At 40.1% G+C, this 24,569-nt stretch overlaps 1 protein-coding gene and 1 non-coding gene across 2 annotated transcripts in view; both read right to left on the bottom strand.

Moving 5' to 3' along the window:
* Positions 1-24,569, bottom strand: part of GPC6 (glypican 6) — a 1,226,374-nt gene that overhangs the window by 662,540 nt on the left and 539,265 nt on the right. The window lies entirely within an intron of this gene.
* Positions 3,719-3,791, bottom strand: TRNAE-UUC. The gene has a single exon. It is a non-coding gene; the product is annotated as a tRNA-Glu (tRNA).

The raw sequence follows: 24,569 nt of genomic DNA, 5'->3' as shown, positions 1-24,569 counted from the left end.
TAGATCCAGATATTAATTCTCTGTCCCAATATTGGGGATATTGGGGTTCAAAAGAGATGCTATGCACATTCTCTAAAGAAGCTTTAATGAGGTCGTAAAAGAGAGTTGGTTGACCTGTCTTGGTCTCATTTATTTCATCTGTAAGATATGGATGTTTATAGTGTCTATTTCACAGTTGGCCTTAAAGTACTCCAAACCCTGCCTACACAAAGTGAGGGTCCCATACACAAATGATGATTACTATTAATATTATTAATAAAACAAAATCCAATCCTCTCATTCTTTAAAATAATGCTTTGAGAGATTACTTATATTGTGTTTCCTTTTTTAAATACTTCTCTGTCAAAAGAGGTTTGGTTGTTTCTCCAGGCCAGTGCTCAATGAAAATGTAGAAAATAAAAGGTTTTAGAGGCAAATGAAACTGGATTGTGTTTTGCAAAGGGGGGTTATTGTTTCTGGCTGCAGCACTCCATTTTAAAAAGCTAATTATTTTCCGACACAAACAGTCAGCAAATAATGAGTCATACTGCAGAATTTTGTGACTTTTCAGAGAACTTTTTTTTTGACAGCAATATATCTCTGAGTAACTTTAAAATTCTGTTGAAATTGGTTTGTTTAGACAATGTTCGCCAACTTCTGCCTTGGGTGTTAAGAGCGAGCCACTCAGTTTTAGCAAAGCAAGGCTGGGCTGACTGTTCTTGAATACAGTAATGTTGCAGGCTGCCCCAAAGTAAACAGAAATTGGCAATTTGAAAATGTCATCAACCCAGAGCTTTCAAAAGTGTTAAATATTTAACCATAGCTAATAGACTGCAAAGTAATACTTGCTTGGCCAAATACATGTGCTTTTCATTTCTCCCTGATCACATTTGGCATCATCTTTTTTGTAGCCTCATTCAGCATTTCAGAAGCAGAGGAGGCCAGAAGGTAGCAACAACCATCTGGTTCTAGAAAACTGCAGATTTAAGTTGAGGAGAGTGCTTTTGAATTTAGACTTTGGACCTGGGTTCGAATCTCAGACATGAAATATGAACTCCACGTGACTTTCAGCATGTAACTCACTTCTGGAGGCTGTAGTTTCTGCACATGTGAAATCTTGTAAGTGGTCTGAGAAACAGTGTAATACAGTGCCAAGCAAGAGTGAGCCCCAAATTATTGGCAATAGGTATATAGTTGTTAACTGTGGTGATTTTGTACTGTGTTTTAGTGTTATTGTGTTGTTTATTGTTGTTGTGTTGTTGTGATATCAAGTACTTTTCTTTCTCTGAACATTCACCTTTGTTCCTCTCTTGGAATGTTCCTCCCTCTGGCTTTGCATGCCTGTCCCTTTCTCAACCTTTCCTGTCTTACATTAGATGGCATCTCCTCCCAGGGGCTTTTGCTGATCCTAATCTTTCTGGTTAAAGCAGCTGTTCTTTATCTCCCCGCCACACTGGCCCCAACCTCACTGCCCACTATGCCTTGGTCTAGTGCATTACGTGATTGTAACAAACTACTTTAAGTATTTAGTTTTTAAACCTGTTGATGGTCCCCTTGCCATCAAGTGCAAGCTCCTTAAAGGAGGGACATTCTCTTTCTTTTTCACCATGAAATTCCAGAGCCCAAACAGGCCACGATTCACTAGGACTTCTAAATAAATGCTTATTGATGAACCAACTCTGATTATGAGGAGTGTACCTCTGTAATCACTTTTTAAATTTATGCATTAGGATGTTGCTCAGAGTATAGCATTATTAAAGAGAGTTCCTGAAAAAATTAATCCATCACTAAGGCATTATACATGACTTTTACTAATTATAGCATTGAGTGTGTCATTAGTGTCTAGGATTCTGGTAAAAGTAATATGCTAAGGAGAGGTTGGAGAAAAGTGTATTATATTAGCATAACTTATCTCCTAATCAAGTTCAAAATATAAGACACTTTGTGATAACTTCCCTAAATGTTCCAGTGCTCTTAGGAATGGCTCCAAGAAGTGGGCTACAGGGGAAGGTAACCACTAATCTAGAGAGTTGGAAGGGGTTAATAGCCCTCCTTTCTTATTTTTCATGACAACTTGACCTTCAATGAATGTACTAGCACTCTGTTCCCCTGGTCACCTGATATATACTAACTATATTACTTAGGAATAATATCTAAAGGAAAAATGACCCAGATTGACAATTTAAGTCTAGTCTGGGAAAAACTAGAAATAAGTTATAAAAGTCTGGGATAGTCTTCCCAGTTTGGGGTGTCCCTGAATGACCTGACTTTTCTGTCTCTTCTGCCCTTGATTTATACAAGGACAGCTATGCCCAGTAGTCTGTCAGAAACACTGGCTGCTCTGGGCCAGGAGGCATCTAAGCCAAAGTGGCTCTTAGGTCTTCCGGATTTGAACTTATCTCCCTGCCTCTGAGCAGTCTGCCACGTGGCAAAAAGAGGTTGGTGCATCTCTCTTAGTGGCCACAGGACCTCTGCCTAAAGAGAATTCTTGAAGTGGCCATGCTTTCCTTCTTACATCTTTCTACTGAATCTAAGGTCAAGGGCAGTTGTTATGGATTGATTGTGTGTGTGTGAAGTCGCTCAGTCGTGTCTGACTCTGTGACCCTGTGGACTGTAGCCTGCCAAGCTCCTCTGTCCATGGGATTCTCCAGGCAAGAATACTGGAGTGGAAATGGTACGTCCTCTCAAATTCATACGCTGAAGCCCTAACCCCCAATGTGATGGTATTTGCAGGTAGGATTACTGGGAGGTAATTAGGTTTAGATGAAGTCCCAAAGGCAGGACCACCATCATGGGATGAGTGATTTTATAGAAGAGGAAGAGAGACTAGCACATTATCTCTCTGCTAGTGAGAAGGTGGCCATCTGTAAATTCGGAAAAGGACACTTACCAGGAACTGAATCTGTGACCTTGACTTTGGATTTCTAGTCTCCAGAAATGTGAGCGATACATTGCTGTTGGTTAAATCACCCAGTCTTGGTATCTTGTAACGACAATCAGAGCTGATTAAGGACAGACGTTTGATACTCAGTGCTCAGTAGTCCCTGAGAAGATACCTAGTGGGCAAAGCAGGACAGGGCATGGTTTGATGGCTACAGAAATCACAGATGACCCCTGGTGACTCAGATGGTTAAGAAATTGCTTGCAGTGCAGGAGATATGGGTTTGACCCCTGGGTTAGGAAGATCCCCAGGAGAAGAGAATGGCTACCCTCTCCAGTATTCTTGCCTGGAGAATTCCACGGACAGAAGAGCCTGGCAGGCTACAGTCCCTGGAGTTGCAAAGAGTCAGACATGGCTGAGTGACTAACACTTTCACTATTTCACTTTTACTAATCAAAGGACATAGATTGAGACTGACTAGCGTGAGAAAACCATGAGAGAGAAGGCTGCTCCAACTTCTGATTAGAAAAGAAGTTTGGCAGAGAGGTGAGTGCAGGGAATCTCTGTAGACAGACAGCAGTAAGTGAGACATAGGAATACGAATGGCTATTTTGAAACTATTTCTTGCAGTATAGAAGCTAAATAAAGTAGTTGAACTGTATACATAAGCTCAATAAACACACAAGTGAGAGCAACATTTTAATACTCTCAAACTATCTTCATGTCTTATTCTCTACCTGTCTTATTAGCTAAATTCTGTGCAAAAGTGCTTTATTTGTAAGGATATGCAGTGTCCTGTCATGGAAGATATTATTATCATCATTAATTGGCTGTGCTGTGTGGCTTGTGGGATCTTAGTTCCCTGATCAGGAATTGAACCTAGGCTCCTGGCAGTGAAAGTACCAAGTCCTAACCACTGGACCACCAGGGAATCCCCTATCATGGAAGATATTAACAGGAAAATGTCTCACCATGGAAGCAGTGATTCTGATATTTGACATGACTCCTTTTCCCAGCACTCTAGTCATTCCTAAAGACAGCAGATTCTAATAAAAAAAAGGATGGAGGAGGCAGTCAAAAGAACTCCAGCTTCTGGGTGGGATCATATATCCCCTCAGAACGATGCTGTGGTAAGGAGTCTGTGCCCCTCTGCTGCTTAGGAGATGGGTCCCCACCTGAAGAGTGAAGAGCAGGATGTGACTGGCAAAGCCAGGGCAGGACTGACATCCTGAAATTCCATTATTGTTATAGGACTGTCTACCCAAGTTTCTTTCTTCTTGTTTCTCTTCTTCTGTACATACTGCCTTTATAATATTCCCAAAACTCACTTCTCCTTATTCCTCTCTGCTCTCAAATGGTGCCTCACTGCCCACCACCAGATCATTTCTATCCATGCAGATTTCATATTAAGCCAAATGCTACACTATACAACAGACAGAAGGGAACAAGCAGGAGGTATAGGCTTGTGCTTTGCAAATTTGAACACATTGAGAAAGTCCAAAATGTAAACAATGCTGGTATCTTTGTAAAGAAGAGAAAAAAAGGACACAGAACTAAGGACTCACCTTACAGTTATAGAGCGTTAGTTGACACCATTACTTATTATTATTATTAGTGATATTTCAGCAATAGTTTTGGTGCTTAGGTCTCAAAGACCACTGAACAAGGACATGCAATGAAAATAATACACAAAAGCATACTGTGAGATGTGGTATGAATTCTCTCTCCAAAATATCACTTGTGAGTGATCATGCAGAACTGTGGTTTTGGCAACTTGGTTCCACTCTCTCTCCAGAGTCCTAATCTTTTTCAGACTAAACAGGCTGCAAGAAACGCTGAACTTCTATTGTCAGCCCTAATTCAAGTACCATGCCTCCCATGCTTAACATTCATAAGGATTGGGAACTTTTACATTTTCCTTATTTAGTAGTTGAATATTTTGATGACTTTTCTTCAGCCACCCATATTCCCATCCTATCAACTAAACATCTCATGTAGCTGGACTTTCAAAACCAATACAATATTGTAAAGTAATTAACCTCCAATTAAAATAAATAAATTTATATAAAAAAATAAAAGTTATGCATTTTGATAGCTCAGTTGGTAAACAATCTGCCTGCCATGCAGGAGACCCCGGTACAATCACTGGGTCAGGAAGATCTGCTGGAGAAGGGATAGGCTACCCACTCCAGTATTCTTGGCTTCCCTTGTGACTCAGCTGGTAAAGAATCTGCCTACAATTCAGGAGACCTGGGTTTATACCCTGGGTTGGGATGATCCCCTGGAGAAGGGAAAGGCTACCTACTCCAGTATTCTGACCTGGAGAATTCCATGGACTGTATAGTCCATGGGGTTGCAAAGAGTCAGACATGAGTTTGCAACTTTCACTTTGTCAGTTTTAGTCTAAAGGGTAAAACAAACACACAAACCATGAACTGCATACCTAAGTGTGAACCCCCCTGTCATCCGGAGACTCTTCAAAGCCCACCGACTTCTGTCTGGTCTGTAACAAAGCCAAATTGCAGCAGATACTCCCTGTCACTTGTGAGACAAATGAGATGATATGAGAGACAAAGCCAAAAAGTAGCCCTGCCCTGCATCTTCAATTAGCCATGAAGGGAAAATGAGACAAACAGTCATGTATAATTTAGAGGCTTTCTCTCTGGTTCTTCCTGCTGTGGGAAGTTTTTCACTGAGGAAGGAAGTGTGATCTAGCGCAATGAACAGACCTGGGGGTCAGTCGTCTTGGGTTGTGTTTCTAGTCAGCTCCCTGACTTACTTTATGACCTTGTAGGCTGCTTAATTTCTGCCAAAGAGACGAAAACAACTTGTATTTATAGATTACATGTTTGGTTATCCTGGGCAGGAGCAATGCCAACAGTCCTTTGATATATGTTACTATTATGTTTAGCACAAAAGACCTTGGTGATGAACAAAGACGTTGGTGTTTGAAAATAAAAATGAGTTTCAAAGCCTGGGAGGAAAAGATGACAAAGAGTACTTTAATGAGGTTACAAGGTATCTCCTTTTCTACCTAGAGAGTTATGCTTTGTTTTGCGTTTTTATTAGTCAGCAAACTGTAAACCATGCTCACGATGAGAGCTGTTTCAGTAAGTGTCAAATAAGACTGTAACCTTATTTGACCAAGAAAGACATGGGAGTAAAGGATTTATTTTCCAGGAGAAGTGGGTCTTTGTCTACTAAGAACCTTAAGGTGCAGTGCTGAGAAAACTTAAGAAGTTGGAAAGCTGACTTCGGCAAGCAAATTTCAAATAGCGGTTGTTGGGTCTCTGAACAAATATCTACTGAAAAAGAAATCATCAGACTCCACAGAAGAATCCAGAAAGAAAGCAGATAGAATCCCACTCCTGCTATGAAAAGTATGGAGAAGCAAGGGCTAGAGGAGGCCAGAGAAGGATGGTGGGCAGAGGAGCCTGGGCAAGGAATCCCTTTCGTAAGGCCGAGAACCTCGGGAGGGGCTGAAGGAGAAGCAAACTGCAGTTAAGTCGAGACCACTGTTAGGCTCTGACTCAGGCAAGACCGGCTTTTCTGAAGGTTCTTCTGAACCATAGTTTTACATCTCTCCTTTAAATCCTTATTCAGCAAAGTAACATTAAAAAACCTAATCAGGGTCACACCTTGTGAACCCATTACTTGTGCTTGTCCACTCTTGATCTGAGGAAAGGTGGTACCTACAGTGCCAGGAATCACTGAGGAAAAGGCAGCCAAGAGTTCTTCATCTGGGAGTCCATCCCCTGAAGAAAAGTAAGCCCTTAGTGGAGTCTGAGCTTTGCAGTTGGCTGACTGGGTTTCTTTTATCGTAGGGCTCAAGATAGCTTACTTCTTGGCCAGCAGAACCATTGAAAAGTCTATATCAACTGCCTTTAGAGGATTCCTGTTGCCTCTTCCCAGCCTTCACAGATTGGCCTGATGCCAACCTGATGCCAACCAGTCTTCTAAGAAACTCCAGGTCAGTGGGAGGCAGAAGGTTGGCTACACCTGGAAAACCCTTAAAATCATGAAAGAGAAAAGCAAGCACTAGGGTTTGCCAATCTGTGGCTCAGAGCATGCCTTGTTCCTTTACACAGAGTTCCTGAGTACAATAGTGACTGCTCCCCTATCCCACCCAACTTCCCTCCACCTTAGAGCTGGTTCTGAGGGGTCCCTCTGAGGATGGATGTTTGGAGACAGCTCGTGAGCAAGCAGCCCTCCAGTCAAAAGGTTAGTCAATACTCAGGTTTCAAACCCAAGAGCTGAGAAAAGTGTACAGATTACAAGTCTAGAAAATGGCCTTCCCTCACCAACACCTCCACCACCCCTCTGCCCAATACCCCAGCAAAGCAGAGAAATCAAACAGCCTCAAGAGGCATAAGAGAGAAAGCAAGAGCCTTAGGATTCAGAGACAAATTTCATCTCCTAGTTTGGTTTCTGGAAAGAAGTAAGCAAATGCCATATTAACTGTCCACAACTTGGCTATAAGTATTCTATGGAGAAGCAACTGAGGAAAAACAACAGTCTTGACTATGACCAGCTTGGATGTGAGGGTTCACTTAGGGAACCCTGAAAACCATGCATGCTACCTGGCTGCAAGGGATCCATGCCAGCAGTTTCAAGGCTGTACCCGGTTTGGTCAGAGGTTCCTAACAGTTTCCTCCCATGTGCTGAGGGCAGGCTGCTTACTGCAGAGGGGCCTAGCAGAGTCCAGGCTCCGTCTTACCACCTTGAAAAACATACTCAATGAGGAGGAGCGAGAAAGGTCACCTTGAAGAAAGCAACCTGAGGGGGCTAAGACTCAGCTGAATTTGAGAGAGCAAGTCAGGAGAATACAGCTTGAAACACTAGGCCCTCATGTGTTTCTGTGATTGGGATTATCCTTCCTGTTGTTCTTACTGTTGTTATTGCTGTTGAGTCACTAAGTCGTGTCTGACTCTTTCACCACCCCAATGACTGTAGCCTGTCAGACTCCTCTGTCCACGGGATTCTCCAGGTAAAAATACTGGAGTGGGTTGCCATTTCCTTCTCCAGGCGATTTTTCCATCCAGGGATTGAACCCACCTCTTCTGCTCATTATTTACCACTGAGCAACTAGGGAAGCCCTTACCTTCCTGGGAGATGGGCAAAACATTTTACCTCCCCAGAACTGATCACACAAGCATGAGTCTGCGTGTCTAAGCAATATCCAGGTTGAATACCTTCCACCCAAGGCCTGAGACAGCCATGGCCTACAGCACCATCACCAAAGTTTTCTCCTCCTGGCCCCTCTTCATCTCAAGCATCTGCTCTTACCTTTTGAAGAATGTCTTCAGGATCTTCTTAAGGTCAAGTTGTGGAAAATGGGGGCGGATAAACTGAAACAGCACCATCTTAACCTTCTCAAACAGGTGGCTGATCAATCAAAAAACTAGGGCTAATTTTCAAAGACAGCACTGTGCAAACACATAACAGAAAGCATGTCTCCAGGAGGACCCCAGGACCAAAAATCTTCAGTCTACGGAACTCAGAGAATAGAAAAATTGCTACCAGTGTGCTGGACAAAGCGAAAAGCCCATCCATAAGGAGAACCTGGCTTCCAGTAACACCAGTAGCTTATATGAACTGATTTGAGACTAGCCAATCAGCTTCCAACTTTAATTTTTCCCTTAATTCCTTAAAGTTCACCTGAAACCCTGAATAGAGGAGACTGATTTGAACCCTGTCTCTGGTCTCCTTTCTGGCAGACCTCAGAGTAAAGCTCTTTGTTTTCTCAAAAGCCAGCACTGCTGTCCTGGTTTCTATGTGTGTCTTGCTGGGTAGCACCTCTAAGCCTCTACAAAACTGCTGAACTGGCCCATTTCTCCAGGAGCAGACCCTCGGAATGCAGAGAGAACAAATTCCTTTAGCACACTAGCAAATGGGGTCCAATTTTGGAGGATATGGTATTTAATGTCTCAGCTCAAAGAAATAATGGCATATAACAGACCAGTTGCTAGCTTAGTAGCCCAGTGAAAAATCTCCTTTACCAAAGATTAGTATCTCAAGAAGCCAAGAAGGAAATACCTGTGGGTCTACAGAAAGTGAATTAATGCTAATATTTATTGACCACTTAGTATTAGGCACTCTATTAAGTGCTTTACCTATTTTATTTCATGTAATTCTAAAGTTAATGTTCCAAGATGGCTGCTGTTATATGTATTTACCCATGGCATAATTGAAGCATGTCTGAATAATCAAAAAGGTAAGTAATATATCTATTTATTTTATATCCATACAGATGCAGTTTTTTAAAAAATATTTATTTATTTTAATTGGAGGATAAATACTTTATATTATGATGGCCTCTCCATACATCAGCATGAATTGGCCATAGGCATACATGTGACCCCTTCCACCTCCCTCCCCATCCCATCCCTCCAGGTTGTCACAGAGCAACAGCTTTAGGTTCCCTTCGTCATACATCAAACTCCCACTGACTATCTATTTTAATGTATATATTTCAATGCATTCAATGCAATCCTTATCAAACTACCAATAGTATTTTTCACAGAAATAGAATAAATGATTTCACAATTTGTATGGAAACACAAAAGATCCCAAATATTCAAAACAATCTTGAGAGAGAAGAATGGAACTGGAGGAATCAACCTTCCTGACTTTAGACTATATTACAAAACTACAGTCATCAAGACAGTATGGTACTGGCACAAAAACAAAATATAGACGAGTGGAACAAGATAGAAAACCTGGGGATAAATCCATGCACCCAAGTGTAGGGTGTTTAAAGAACAATTAGGATTCAAAGACAGAAAGTAGGTGGACTTTGTTTTGGTTTTGGTCTTTGCCAGTAAATAAGGTGACCAACTGTTCAGTTTGCTAAGGTCTGTCTTGGATTTAGCATACAGTGTGGGATATTCCTTAGAATGATCAACCATTCCCTATCCCCCAAACTAAGTTGTTCTCAGCTACTTGTCTAGTGTATTAAAAAATCTAAGTCCCTGTGGGGCCCTAAATGGGAAACCTTAAAAAAGAAGGGCTAGCTTTGTGGTTTAGAGCTAAGATGGCGCCTGGCGGAAGGGATGAGGGCGCAGCCTAAGTTGTCTGTCAAAACTTTTGATTGGCTCTCTTGATTTCTGTGCATGTAGACAGCGCGTGATCACCATAGACTCCTGTTATAATGATGGCACATGACGATTTGACCTTTAATGTGATTGGTGCAACTATGGAAAGTCCCTCGCAAACCCCTCCCTGCTTGCCTTTATAAACCAAGAGCTTACAACAATAAAGCAGAACTGCTTAGACGGAACCCCTGTCGCATCTGATTGTCTCTCGCTCGCCGAGGGGCTGGGTTGGCGGACAGCAGGCTCACCTCTCCTCGGGACCCCTCGGCTTTGCTGAGGGAAGTTCCACTGCCTCTCTCTTTCTGCGGAGCGCCCCCTGCAAGTCCCTGAAAGTCTAGGATAGAGGTTAAGCATCTTTGGTTGGACCACGTTTCCCATGTCATGCTAATGGTGGAAAAAGTGACTTAATTTCCATCTGGTGGAGGTGCCAAACCACACCTAACATAACTATAGCATGGAAGCAAGTGCAATGCTGCCCAGGGTCCCTTTTGGGGTCCTTCAAGATAATCCCCCCCCCAACCCCCTGCCACAATGCTCACTGAACTCAGAAAAGATCCAAGTTAATTTCTGGAGAACACAAAGTCTTTCTAATGCCAGATCATTAGAAATAGAAAATAAAGGAAATTTGCAACATTTCTTTGCTGCAGGCTCAATATTGCTGGCAAAGTGCAGTCTGTCTTCAGAGAATAGAAAATAAGTGATGTCAAGAAACCTTCATGAGCACTGCCTTTTTGGACTCCTTTACCTCATGACAGAAGCCAGGGAACGAATGTGAGAATGTATGTGAGTATGTGTGCTTATGTTGATAATGTCCTGGTTGCTAATGTCTTAAATGAAGAAAAATCAATATATTTTGGTTTCCTGAATTTCACCTGGGTTCCTATGTTAAAATTGTCTGTGTTAAGCCTAGACAGGGCTTCCCTGGGGAGCTCAGCTCTAAAGAATCTGCCTGCAATGTAAGAGACCCAGGTTCAATCCCTGGGTTGGGAAGATTTGCTGGACAAAAAATAAATGACAACCCATTCCAGTACTCTTGCTTGGGAAATTCCATGGACAGAGGATCCTGGTGGACTAGAGTCCACAGAGTTGACAAAGAGTTGGACATGACTGAAGTGACTTAGTGCAAGCCTGAACAAAGTCAGTGTAAAGACCAAGACAGTGATTCTAGCCTGCAAAAAAAAAAAAAAAGCAAGTGCATAATACAAGAGAAAAACGTTAATTAAAAATATGGAAGGGGTGAGGTTGGAGAAATTGGTGGGCAAGCAGATATCAAGGGAAGGTGACTGAGAGGAAAAAACAGCTAGTAGGCAAGGGACCAAGAAGCAGCAGGGAGGTGGAGGGGTCCTACCTAACTCTGAACATCTCTCCTCCCAGAAACCTTTGTGACATTCTGGGGTTCCTAATCTGCCACATGCAGCAGTCACTACAGCTTGTGTTTCTCTACAACCTGGATCATTTTACCAGCTATTTAACAAGACTAAACAAATGGTGTTTACCTCAGAAAGCACAGTACATTCTGTTTATAGATGTGTACATTCCTTCCTACTATTAAACTGTGATAACCTTTGGCAAGTAATATACACTACTCTGCTCTGCCTTCTCTGAGAAGAAATTTTCTTTCTGTTCTCACATGATCACTGAAGAAACAAAGACTACCATATTTAGTGGAAGACAAAAGGGCATGCTGTTAGAAAAATATTGACTTAGAAAACCTTATCCCTGAGAAAAAGATTGTTAACAAGATGAGCCAATGAAAAATTCCCAGCGAGATTTATAGAACTTAGAAACATTTTTTTTTTTTTGCTGATGTTCACATATCACTTTAGGTTGACCCAGAGCATTAAATCCAGGCTAATTTTAGCTAGTTACTATATTTTTAGAATTAAGGGCTTAATACCACTATTGTGGTGAAAAAAGTAGCGTATGAAGCTGCCTGGTTGGAATCTGGTAAAAGAGCATCCTGTTTTGAAAGAAAGTTCCCATAACCACTCCTTTTATTGAATCACTCTTTCTGCATGTCCCTTCCTCTGTTTTTCCTCATTTTTTGCAACACATGTCTTGTTCCCTAGAGTTAAAGTGCACTGAGGAGAGAGAAGGTATCTGATTCATTCATTCCATCATCAACGTTTACTTAGTAGCTGGTATGTGTCAGGCTTAATTCTAGCGCCTGGAATACAACGGTGAATGGAAACACAGTCACTGAATCACATGCACAGGCTTGGGGATGGAGGATTGGTAAGTGAACGAGAAATCATGATGCCACCTCTACATGCTTAGGAATGGATAAACTTAACGGCTCTAAGGACCTAATCTTAAACGGTTAAGGAAGGATTCACAGGGAAAATGACACTTAAGCAGAATCAATTGTTTTGCAGGTTAGTAATAGTAATCCAAGCCCTAGGGGTGGGAAGACCAGTGCTGGCCATGGACAGGGCACATGTCGAATAACAGTCTTGCAAGGCACTGGTGGGTCCTGAAGTCATGGTCTCCACCAAGCACTCAGCTCTGTGCAGTGGACAAGGCATTCACTCAACACCATGAGATGAGTTAAAGTAACAAAAACTGGACTTCCCTGGTGGCTCAGTGGTAAAGAATCCCCTTGCCAAAGAGGAGACATGAGTTCGATCCCTGGTCCAAGGGGGATCCCACATGTCACAAAGCAACCAAACCTGTGGGCCACTACCATTGATTGAGCTTGCGCTCTAGAGGCCAGGAGCTGCAACTACTGAGTCCCTGTTCCCTAGAGCCCGTGCTCTGCAACAGGAGAAACCGCCAAAATGAGAAGCCCACTCGCTGCAACTAGAGAGCACCTCCCACTCGCCACGACTAGAGAAAGGCCTGAGCAGTGACAAAGACCCAGCACAGCCAAAATAAATAAAATTATTAAAAAATAAACAGAATTGCAAAAGGCTACCTAGATCAAACTGCATATGAAGAAACTTTAAAACTATCCTTCAGATACCTGTTTTTTAAATTAATTTTTGAGTGCAGTTGCTTTATAATGCAGTTACTTTCTACTGTACATCAAAGCGTATCAGCCACATGTAGACATATATCCCCTCTTGCTTGGATTTCCTTTCCATTCAGGTCACCACAGTGCATTAAGTGAATTTCCCTGTGCTATATTTTTAAGGGCTCTAATCACCCTTTGTTTTCTTATGCTCTTTATTCTTCTCTAGTTCTTGTTACCCAAGAGCTTAAGAAGCTAAATCAGTGAGGAAAGGAGTTTACTAAATTTTCCCTTGAAGATGAGTTACATTTGTTTAGCAACAGAAATCTGAAGGACATCAGATGATTCCTCATCTGTGTTCTATACATGCATGAGTTGAAAGTTGGAATAAACATTTTTTAAGCTCAGCAAATTTCCCCCTCTGAGGCGGCCAGATGTTCCAGCTAAACACTAAGCTGGTGGTTAGTAATCAGGCCCTTCTTTGATGGCAATCAGTTTTTAGTGATCAGGGAAAGAGTGTTTCCAATAACTCTTCCTTCATTTATGAAATAGAGTATACACTTAATTTGTATCAGCGATACATTGGAGCAGGCATTTGCCATTTGCTTGTAAAAATAAAGCCTCCACAGTCATTCCACAAATGAGCCCAATGGAGTTATTTTAGCTCCAGACTCCAAATAATTTTGATTGAATACATTTTTCTGACTGATAAGGATTCCAAAAATATTTTTATTCTGAGGCAATATACACTAAATACACACTTAAAAAAAAAGTGACTCAGAACACTGAAAAAAATACACTCCCAAGTTAGTTTCTCCCCCCAGTGTTTTAATATTCCTTGGTATAGAACTGCAGCTCATTTTGCTTTAGTTCTTTCAACAAAATACAATTTTCTGGTAGAGCACTTGTTGCTTTTTCATGGTGTATTAAGTGGAAACTCTGAGTCCAAAATACAGCTGCTCCTGCTCTGATAAGCAGCCAAAATTATCTCCAGAAGGCGTACCTTCATTACAGCACATCACTTTTCAGACAGCGGCTTCCCAGTCATATAATGCTTGGCATACTGATTATATACAAAGTAACAATTATGTCACTGAGGATAAATGTTCAAGAAATGATATCAACACTAGTTCCAGGGAGCTTAGCCCAAGTCACTGCAGAATAAACCCAATGTTGTCACCCCTGAGGGAAAAAATAGTACACCCTTCGTTGTTCAGTCTCCAAGTCCTGTCTGACTCTTTGCGACCCCACGGACTGCAGCACACCAGGCTTCCCTGTCCTTCACTATCTCCTGGAGTTTGCTCAAACTCATGTCCATTGAGTCAGAGATGCCATCCAACCATCTCACTCTCTTTTGCCCGCTTTTCCTCCTGCCCTAGATCTTTCCCAGCATCAGGCTCTTTTCCAAGCAAACTGGGTATTGTTTTTGGATGCATCAGGGGTGTCCACTGAGCTAAAACGATCCAAACTGAGCTGATGCTTTTTGCCACCAGTAATAATTAGATTTATTTGGTCTTCAGCTAAGCTTAAAGAGATAAATGCATATAGCTTGGCTTAATGAGAATGAAGTTGGTCATAGGAAACACTGTTGTATAGGACTGTGTTAAAAAATGTCCCCAAAGTGTTTATTTTGTAATAATACTTATGGCAAATATCTCAATAGTTTTAATTGTGATTTGATGATGAAAATGCCTACATGTCTCTGAATCATCTTTTCTTCTCCTTCCCCAAATTCAAGTTTACTAAAAATAATTTTTCTTGGACATAATGTAATATTCTATAAAAATAATCTTCTGGTTTAATTACATTATTTAACTTCACTTTTTAACAAAGGAAAAGTTTCAGATGGCCTCCCAAGGTATATATACAAAATCCATTATGAAGTGCACCACAATCCAGCCTGATTTCTAAGTACTTAGTAGATTTCAACAAATCTTCAATTTTGTTAATTTCACTGAAAAAAAAAAAAAACCCAGTTTGATTCTAATGATCAATTACTTTTGCTGCATGATGGTCTGCAAGCAGTTGTTACAAACTTAAGAGTTGAATAGGAACAGGAATCCTGCACTAGAACTGAAGTAATTTAGAACATAGGTTTTTCCCTCTTAACCCTAAACCTTTGTATGGGGTTGAGTGAGCCATCAAAGGTTCATGGCAGGTTTTGTGTGTCAGCTAATACTGACTCATTTCTCACTGAACTGATGCGGCACTCATATGTAGAAACAGAGTTACATTTGGTCTAAGTGGCTGACTTTTACAAATGCTGACTTTTTTCTATCGTATCAAGAAGTTAGCTTCCAAAAAAAGTGATACGACTTGAGAACAGTACCATGTTATTCTTGGAAGCATAGGTCTGTCCCATGAACTGAAAGTGCTTCCAACGGGGATAATAGCAATGATTTCACATTTATGAAGTCAATACTGAAATCAGGTAAGATACCTCTGGGAGTCATTAATTGTGCTGTATCTCTGTCTCTCTGAGGTACCACATAAGTCACCATTGTGAATTTTTTTTAAATGGTACCATAATTGCCCTCTAAAGATTAACCTACACTAAGCGCAATGCATGTAACCTGAGCACATACTAATATAGTAATAAGACTTTGTCTTCTCAATATGTTTCTATCTTCTTCAAGAAAAACGAGTGGAAATGTAGGTTATACTCATCTTGCTTCTAAAAAAATTACAATCTAAACAACATATATTAATGTAAGGGGAATAAAATTTATATCCTTGTGCATCTTATTCCATAAAAAATTAAATATGTTCAACAGTTTCTCCAGGGGATTTTCCCGATCCAGAGATCAAACCCAGGTCTGCTGTATTGCATGCAGATTCTGTCCTGTCTGAGCCACCAGGGAGGCCCCAATACATCTTTATCAAATGTGATACATGGCAGTATGTATTTGTAAGCATGGAGATTTCTGATACTTAAAACTAAACAACTTGTCCCTCCAGAGAACATAAGAACTTTGTGATGAAAAGACCATATTTCTTTATTTTTATATTGCTTCATTAAACAGATAATGGTCAATGGCCTATACAAGCATGCATCTATTCCAACTACATACACATCTAGATACATCTAAATGGACTTAAGAAAACATATGCTGATTACATGTTTTTAGCTTCTACTAACTTTCTCTGACATGAGTTTGGGTAAATTCCGGGAGTTGGTGATGGACAGGGAGGCCTGGCATGCTGCGATTCATGGGGTCGCAGAGTCAGACACGACTGAGCGACTGAACTGAACTGAACTGAACTTTCTCTGAATGACTTAATACTAGAGTTCCAGGATTATAATTTTTTTTCCTTTTACTCTTGACTGTTGCCTTGACCCATTCCATAATTAACTCCATATAATGGCTATTAACATAAATTTGTCATTAACCTGGTTATAGCTGGCTTCGAGTGTGTGTGTGCATGTGTGTGTCTTTTTATATTTATTCTCCTAACAAATAAATTTAATGTGTAAAGAAAATTGCTCAAAAAATCACTGCAACCAACACACCAGAGGGTCTCAATTTTGTTGGCTCATCAGTGGCACTAATTAATTTATCCCTAGTAGCTATGAACCAAACACTACACTGTAGTTTAAAAAAAATGTTCAGAGCTAGCAAAGTCCATTTTAAAAACTAACTCACATAAAAAAAATTATATATAAAAAAGCATGTTAAAAACTAAGCAAGATCAAATACAATAAAATATTATAATCACAAAGCATCTCAAAATCACAGTTTATTGTTTCATAGAAAAAAGACAGTGCTTTGTATTATCAAAAAGTTCTGATTTTTTTAGAAGAAGGAGAATATCTGTAGCCCAATAGTCTGTTATTCATTAAAGCTTGGAAGTTTGAGACTAAAAATCAAATGACAAGCTGATATATTTGAAGGAGACCAAAAACAGACTCACTGGACTTCAGGTGATTAGCTGACTGGCCAGGGAAGAAAGCACTGAGATAAATCCAAAGGGATCCTTAGATATCACCTACGATGCAGTGAATGGACCATTTTCATTAAAACAACGGTACAGCCAATGGTTCAAGCCATTGTGTGAGGAAACTGCTTAGGTTGTGTGTAATATACGGTCATGAAATGAGCTTAAAGAGACAATCTTGTAGGTTTCCAAAATGGCCTAGAAATGAAGGATAAAGGAGGTGAAGTCTTAGACAACAATTCCAACATCTCAAATCTTAGCAAGAAAGCAAACACAGTAACATGGTTCTAGAAGAAGATTGTTCATTTACAAAGTTCATGTATTCTGTTTGACAGATTTTAATTTTAAAAATCACAAGATGTCTCATTTGAGATGGGAAATGATGGGACTTTGGAGAAGACAGGATCCAGAAGATCTTTGCAGACTATATTTTAGAAAACTCTGTTTATTGAAAACTCCTCGAATGACATCTTGTTGTGATGGGAAACTTTTCTAAGAATGATCGGGTGTAAGATAACACTGGGAGCCACCCACGATTCTGCAGTAGTCTAGAATCATTCCTGGACTTCATTCTGGAAGTGAAGTGAAATGAAAGTCACACAGTCATGTCCGACTCTTTGCAACCCCATGGACTATACAGTCCGTGGAATTCTCCAGGCCAGAATACTGGAGTGGGTAGCCTTTCCCTTCTCCAGGGAATCTTCCCAACCCAGGGATTAAACCCAGGTCTTCAACACTGCAGACAGATTCTTTACCAGCTGAGCCACAAGGGAAGCATAATTCCATAAAGAAAAAAACACACACACTAAACTTCGGCCTTCTATTTTAGGCTGTGTCATGTGACCCACGATTGATGACCTTGTGCTCCTTTTGGCCTTGGGCCTAAATGAAAGATCAAGAAGCCCAGCTGATTATAATAACAAAGTCCCCTGCCTCCCAATAAGTGAATTTACCTCACTAAGAAGCAACCTGTTTCTAATGACCTTTGAAGTGTCTGGATCACGGTATGTACACCCAGTGGTAAATTACAGAAGTAATCAATATCATGGTAAAACTGTCTAGTCCTAGTATATCAGAGTGACTCTAAATTAATAGTTGCTCTTTATTGATTATCCTATCATGAAAATGGAGAATTTGGGAAATAACTGACTGCCTTAGTTCCAGTCAAGTTATTGAGAAATGAAAAGTATAAAGCACTCTAGCTAACTGGGCCTCAAATATAAATCTTTTCCAAGGTGCAGTCTATTACTCAGAGCTTGTCAGTCTTACCTCAGCTGAAGGATTTATGCAATGTCTGCTGGCATGGAGCAATCTACCATAATTACCTCCGATCAGAATTGCTCTCAAATATCACAAATGGTGGGTGACGGTTATGAATCACAATTAGCATGGTCGCCCATCATGCAACAAGTCAATTGATCTGCATTTGATTTGTACACCAGCACATCAGGACCTGACTTAGAACAATAATATGGATTGATCCATAAATGCTGGTTAGGTCACTTTTGCATTTTCATAAGATTTTTTTTTTTTTTTCAAAAAATCTTGTTTTCTTTGCTTAAAAGTAACAGGTAAGTCAAGCATAACCTTTTACTTTTAAATTCCCTGCCAGTCCATAAATTACACTCTGCTCTTGGTAGCCTTTCCTCTTCACTTGCATGTTTTTCCAGGGCCTTCTGCATCCATACTTATAGCTCCATTCTGGGCAGATTCTGTGTCCCTAGAGCCTTTCTGTAACACTGACCACAGGTCAAGAGGCATTTATCGACCCACATCATCAGTCGTAACTCTGACCAAAAGATTCCTGAGAGAATAGTTATGTTTTCAAAGCAGATATCAAAATACACCATCAACAATCAACAATTTTTTCTGACTAAGAAGTCTGTGGGATTGCAGAAGTACGTTAGATCATTTCTAATTTCTAAAACTTATCTCAAGTCATTGTTTGACCATTATGGCGATAAACCTATGTCTCTAATAAATGTAGCCAGGGAGGGATAGGAAAACTGAAGTGTCTCAAGCATGACCTCAATGTCAGAAAAATAACTTTCCTGCACATTGAAGATGTTCCACTTCATGCTGGTTTAGAATCTGTCTACATTAAGGAATTAACTTTTAAACTCTTCACTTACATACTACATAGCAGAGTGCACATCCCCACAATCAATATTTGTTGATATATTTACACTAAAGGAAAATTAAACTTTATTTTTGTTTTAAATCAGAAAGTCTATAAACCAGGGTCTAATATAATAGTCTCCAAGCCAGGCTTCAGCAATACGTGAACTGTGAACTTCCAGATGTTCAAGGTTGTTTTAGAAAAGGCAGAGGAACCAGGGATCAAATTGCCAACATCTGCTGGATCATGGAAAAAGCAAGAGAGTTCCAGAAAAACATCTATTTCTGCTTTATTGACTATGCCAAAGCCTTTGACTGTGTGATCACAATACACTGTGGAAAATTCTGAGAGAGATGGGAATACCAGACCACCTGACCTGCCTCTTGAGAAACCTATATGCAGGTCAGGAAGCAACAGTTAGAACTGGACATGGAACAACAGACTGGTTCCAAATAGGAAAAGGAGTACGTCAAGGCTGTATACTGTCACCCTGCTTATTTAACTTCTATGCAGCATACATCATGAGAAACGCTGGGCTGGAAGAAGCACAAGCTGGAATCAAGATTGCCCGGAGAAATATCAATAACCTCAGATATGCAGATGGCACCCCCCTTATGGCAGAAAGTGAAGAGGAACTAAAAAGCCTCTTGATGAAAGTGAAAGAGGAGAGTGAAAAAGTTGGCTTAAAGCTCAACATTCAGAAAATGAAGATCATGGCATCTGGTCCCATCACTTCTTGGGAAATAGATGGGGAAACAGTGGAAACAGAGTCAGACTTTATTTTTTGGGGCTTCCAAATCACTGCAGATGGTGACTGCAGCCAGGAAATTAAAAGACACTTACTCTTTGGAAGGAAAGTTATGACCAACCTAGATCACATATTGAAAAGCAGAGACATTACTTTGCCAACAAAGGTCTGTCTAGTCAAGGCTATGGTTTTTTCAGTAGTCATGTATGGATGTGAGAGTCGGACTGTGAAGAAAGCTGAGTGCCAAAGAATTGATGCTTTTGAACTTGGTGTTGGAGAAGACTCTTGAGAGTCCCTTGGACTGCAAGGAGTTCCAACCAGTCCATTCTAAAGATCAGCCCTGGGTGTTCTTTGGAAAGACTGATGTTGAAGCTGAAACTCCAGTACTTTGGCCACCTCATGCCAAGAGTTGACTCATTGGAAAAGACTCTGATGCTGGGAGGTATTGAGGGCAGGAGGAAAAGGGGATGACAGGATGAGATGGCTGGATGGCATCACTAACTCAATGGACATGAGTTTGAATGAACTCTGGGAGTTGGTGATGGACAGGGAGGCCTGGCGTGATGCAATTCTTGGGGTCTCAAAGAGTCGGACACGAATGAGCGACTGAACTGAACTGAATATAATCTTACTTACTGACCATTTTAATACTACTGTATGCAGGCAACTACCTTCAAACTGTTAAGTTTTCTTCAAAAATACACAGAAAAAAAGATGGCAGGAAGACAAAAAGAGGTTAATGAAAGTGGAATAGAAATTCCAGAAGTTTAAAGCAACTTTTTTTTAACTTTACAAGAATAATAATGCTCATTTAGAGAAGACTGGTCCCATATAGTAAAACATAATCACTGTTGACATGAAAGAAATCTTACTTTGTCTTTGAAATGATCATATCCTACGTGAAGAAGCACTTAAGAACAATAGCAACAATTTACATATTTTAGTGCTTTTCCTTTCAATGATTTTTCATGGTACTTTGCAAACTTTAAAGGATGCTGAGCAATTTCAACTCAAAAGCATATGTAACTTGAGGAACAAAAAAGCAGATTTTAAATCCAGTGAGGAAATAAACAGGCAATCATTTGCTGGAATTTTGAGGTGAATGCCAAGAAAGCCTATTAAAGGTTGGCATATCAACTTACTTTAGCATGCATAAATACAATATACAGCATGCATATATACAGTATTTTTTACTAAGGGATAAGATTTGGGGGTGGTAACCTGGGCTCTGCTGAGAATATGATTTACATGACCTTTCCCCTAGCTTTATGGGGGTATAATTGACAAAGAAAATTGTAGGATATTTAAAGTGTACAATGTGATGAGTTTATATACATGTACATTATGAAAGGACTCCCCCTACTGAGATAATTAACACATCCATGACTTCATTCTTTTCTCTTTGCCAAGCTCTCAAACTTTATTTATTTATTTAAATTTTACTTTACAATACTGTATTGGTTTTGCCATACATTGACATGAATCTGCCATGGGTGTACATGAGTTCCCAATCCTGAACCCCCCTCCCACCTCCCTCCCCATATCATCTCTGTGGGTCATCCCAGCAATTTCACATAGTCACCTTTTTTTTTTTTTTTTGAGAGAACAATTTTCTATTATCTTAACAAATTTCATTTATACAGTATGATATTATTAACTGTAGCCAACATGTTATACACTGTATGTTGAATCTTAAATAAAGCATGATCTTTTTAGGTATTTAGGTCTAGGAGAGAGGCCAGGCCTTTATCCGCTCACAGTCTACTCTGTGTTCTATACACCTCATGTTCAAGATGGCTTTTTGGAGCTCTGAAGCTCTGACGTGCCTGAGATCAAGCCAGTCTCCCAGAAAGTTCACATACGGTTTACTTTCTAGCTCATTGCTAAGTCAAGTCTTCTCTTACTCAAGAAGCAAAGGGCGGTTCCGCTGGCCTCTTGTCTTCAGATATGCTTGGAGTATAACTAACACTAGTAGCAAGATCCCTTTTGGAAATTCTACCATCCGAAAAGGAAACAAACATGGCAGTCAAGGGCAAGGACTTAACACTCAGTGACTTGGTCCTATTTTTGACCCTCTGCTCCTCGCCATTAGCTGACTAACTCTAAGACTCAGTATCCTCATGGATCAAATGGGGATGACACCATCTATGTTTAGGGCTCTAGAAAATCAACTTACTTAATACCTCTATGATACATATCCTGTGATCTGGCACATAAAAGAGCTCAACAGATGCCAGCTGTTATTAAATGTTATCCCAGATCTTTTCTCTTTTATCTCTCTGTCAGGTTGGAAGCGGGATCATTACTTAAAGAGGGTATTTATCACCAGCAACACTTCTGATATTTCATCTTTACACTTGATAGTATATTCCTAGAGGATAGAATTAATATTTAATTTGTGGGGAAATGATCCTGGAATCAGAAAGTTCCGAGTTCTAGACTTGCCTCCCCAATAGCACCTGACCTGCCTGTCACAAATGGAATGTATAGTTGGCTTTGAGTGAGTTAGTTTGACCCTTTCAAATTCAGAACTGAAAATTAAGATTTTACTTTTTTAATGCCTTTAGTTCAATAGAAGGAAATTCTAGAAATGAGATTTTTAGCAAAATATCAGGACCACTTCAACCCAGGATTTTCTTTTTAGATGCACCACTGAGTCTAAAAGACAAAACCATTCTTACTAAATCATGAAATGTGATTTCATGAAGGCAGGTGGCTCTTCTATAAAAGAGAAACAAGAAAGATAGAACCTCCGAAAACAGAAGAGAAACACTACCTTTTTCAAAATGGCTAGATCTTAGGGCTCAGAGATGGAAAGGGAAAGAGGTAGGATGGGGTCTAGGATTGGAAAGAAACACAGCAATCAGATCATGGACTCACATTAAAAATTAAACATGCACACAACAACACAGGAAATTAGAAAATGATGACACAATTAGGAAATGACAGTAGGTTAAAAAGTGAAATCAACATTAGCACGGCAGCAACAAACGACTCAGTGCTCAACTTCCACGGATAGAAAGAGCAAGGGCAGGTATTCAGGGAGACCCTTGCATGCTCAGGGGGATATACATGAAACATAACCCTTGGCCTCCTTAAGAAGAAAAGGCCTGTACATGTGCAGATAAATACACCTAATGACTTGGGAATTTTCCACTCACATGTAGAAAGTGAAAGTTGCTCAGCCATGTCTGACTCTTCGCGACCCTATGGACTATACAGTCCATGGAATTCTCCAGGCCAGAATACTGGAGTGGGTAGCCTTTGCCTTCTCCAGGGGATCTTTCCAACCCAGGGATCGAACCCACGTCTCCCACATTGCAGGTGGATTTTTTACCAGCTGAGCCACAAGGGAAGCCCACTCACATGTAGAAGTTACATATATTAACATATTTTAATATCCATACATCTTTATCTATATACATAGTATTCTATGTCAGTATATACATAATATACATTTTCCCTATTAATAATAACTCATAACGAGAATTACTATATATTAAAATGTTAATATTTTAATTTAAAAATTCATGATTTAGACATAATCATATATTTTATTTTCATACACAGAATGAATCATATATAAAATAAATCAGAATCAAGCCATATATGTATAAATTTATGTGTTTGTATATATATATTTATCAATATTGGGTTGGCCAAAAAGTTCATTCAGGTTTTTCCATAACATTGTACAGATATACATACATATACACACACAGACATATATACACATATATATATTTGTTTCTATATTTAAGAAGAGAGAGAGAAGAAATACATACTCAATAAGTTAAACTGGGGAAAGAAAGAAACCTAGATACCTTAGTCAAGACTATGTTCCTCAATGCCGCTTCCTTCTCAGGGACGTTTTGTACCCTCTTCACTTTCCTCACAACCCTTGCATCTCAGTTAGATGCCCTGTGGCCTCTTTTTGTTTCTTTTTGAGTCTGAAAATCAGTCAACTCAAAGTTAGATTATGTGAAGCTCTGACCATTGAACCCAAAAATGTAACGTGAGCAGATCAGTAATTTCAGAAACAAATTCAGTTAGTGTGATTGAACTATTGTATGCATGAACCCAGAATTCAGGATCAGGAAATTAATGTCCAGAAATGGGGGGAAACTGAGAAAAAATTCGATGCAATTATTGCTTATAAGATTAGAGACCGGGTCTAGTTTAGACTCACAGAACTTTAGTCCTAGAGGGGGCTTTGGAAATTATCCAACCTAAATCCCTAAAGATATTAATGTTCAATAGAAATTTTCATTGTCCATCTCCTGGTTTTTTTTTTTTTTTCTTTTGAAATTACACATTCTGCATTTCTAAAGCCAGCCTATCCAGCCTAATGTGAAATGTCTCTAGGTAGCAGAAACAGCAGCATATACTATGCTGGCATTTTAGCAGAAAATTCCATAGTCAAGCTTCATTCAAAAGCTCCAAAGATGCTCCAACTTCTTCTGGACATAGAAAAGACTAGGAGCTGAGGAGCTGGCCTGGAGGGCTGAATGGATATAACACAGCATTACTGTCACCTAGAGTGACCCTAGCAAAGAACTCACCTTCTAATGCAGGAGATGTAAGAGACGCGGGCCCAGTTCTTGGGTTGGAAAGATCCAGTGGAGAAGGGAATGGCTACCCACTCCAGTATTCTTGCCTGGATAATCCCATGAACAGAGGAGCCTGGCAAGCCACGGTGCATAGGGTTGCAAAGAGTCAGGCATGACTGAAGCGACTTAGCACACACACACATGTGTATTCATAAAGGTACATGGACTTAACATGGAGAATCAGAAACAATATAGAAATTAAAGTGATGGCATCGAGAGCGCGGTCCAGGAGGCTTAATTTCCGTGTGGGGA

This window comes from Oryx dammah, unplaced genomic scaffold (genome assembly GCF_014754425.2).
Source record: "Oryx dammah isolate SB20612 unplaced genomic scaffold, SCBI_Odam_1.1 HiC_scaffold_24, whole genome shotgun sequence".
Classification (NCBI taxonomy): domain Eukaryota; kingdom Metazoa; phylum Chordata; class Mammalia; order Artiodactyla; family Bovidae; genus Oryx; species Oryx dammah.
Note: the sequence above shows the minus strand (reverse complement) of the source record. Positions and strands in the feature narration are given on the sequence as shown.